Genomic DNA, 1,685 nt, shown 5'->3' on the forward strand with positions numbered 1-1,685 from the left:
CTTTTATTAGAATCGGAGCCCTTCACATCTGTTCGTCTCAGCTGATGCCACTGGAATCCCCAGCATTACTGTTCCCTGCAGCTGTCACTTATCCCACAGGGCCTTAGACATGCACACCATAAAAACACAGGACACAAGCTTGTCAGTTGACTTTGCCCTGTACAATGCATCCCACTTATTTCAGCATGACTGCAGTCCTAAAGACTTATGGGTGGGGTGAGCAAACAGCAGAGCACTTAAGAATGTCATTATTCGAGCTGAGAAACCATGTTGTGTTCTCCTTAAACAAATCACTGGAGTGAAAGATGGCTCATAAGAGCTTATTTGAGTCATGACTAGATTTGCATATTAAATGCTAAGCAGTACCTAATATAGTAGGCCTAGTTGTGAAGTCAAATAGCCTATCGTATAAAAGATTGGATTTGGGTTGTGCATTTCTGCATAAATGAAATGCCACACATCATAACACTGTATTTAAAGTTTTCAAATCTATGGTTAAAATGATACAAGAGGGAAAAAAATGCAAATTACAATTCAGTATGCAAAAACATATATAATAGATACCGATTGTAATTATGCAAATATTACAGTGACCTCATTGCTGTCAGTTGAATTAATGCTAAACCCTCTAGCAATGCAAACAATATAAGATTCTTTACAAAATCTCAAAAGTAAGTTTACAAAATATATAAAGGAATATATATATATATATATATATATATATATATATATATATATATATATATATATATATATATATATATATATATATATATATATATATATATATATATATATATATATATATAATAACCCATTCATAGAGAGCCACTTGCCTTGTTTGTCAGCCATTTGAACGAATCAGTTGAATGAATGACTAAATGACTCTTTTGCCGCCACCTACTGGTGGTTAGGTTTCATAATTAAAGTATTAAAGTGTCATTGCGTTTCACCAAAATGTCTTATTTGTATGTTCAAAATGTATTATTTAAAACATTAATCTTATAAAATTATTTATGCATTTGAAATGCATTTTTTTGCACCTCAGTCTGTGTAAATACATCTAATTACACTTCAGATGCAGCTTCTGTTTCCTCTGCAGTGGAAAGATGAAGTTTGAATTCATTTGATTGGTAACAACTGGATAGTTTCTTATCTTAACTGACATAATTGAAACAATGTTAATATTTGATGTGAAAGATCACACATAAAGTTAGGGGGGAAACTATAAACTCTTAATTGTCCAGGAAAACTGCAATCAGCAATTGTGTCATCTCTAATAAAAAGCCAGTTTAATGGCTGCATATCAAGCCAGGTAATGAACTAAAATGTCCACGAGAACGACACATTTTATTACTATATTACAAACACACCCAGTATGCTGACAAAGTACCGAAAAACTTGTTCAATTAAATTTATTAATACATTATATTGCATTCAAAATTTGAGTGCCAGGACGGTTTACAATAAAGTTAAAATGTTATTTCATCTGTACTGTACATTCAAGACACTGAACCATTGTTTAATAGGGAAAAAAAGGAAGAAGTCAGATAAACATCACATCGTCTGTATTGCACTCAGACCTGAAAAGGCAACCACTATATAAGAGAATGTCCAAAGATGTACCTCAAAATAAAATGCTTCTGCTAATCCTCCAGAAAACATTTGTGAAATACTACTCTCAG

The sequence above is a fragment of the Carassius gibelio genome, chromosome B11 (genome assembly GCF_023724105.1).
Source record: "Carassius gibelio isolate Cgi1373 ecotype wild population from Czech Republic chromosome B11, carGib1.2-hapl.c, whole genome shotgun sequence".
In the NCBI taxonomy this organism is placed as follows: domain Eukaryota; kingdom Metazoa; phylum Chordata; class Actinopteri; order Cypriniformes; family Cyprinidae; genus Carassius; species Carassius gibelio.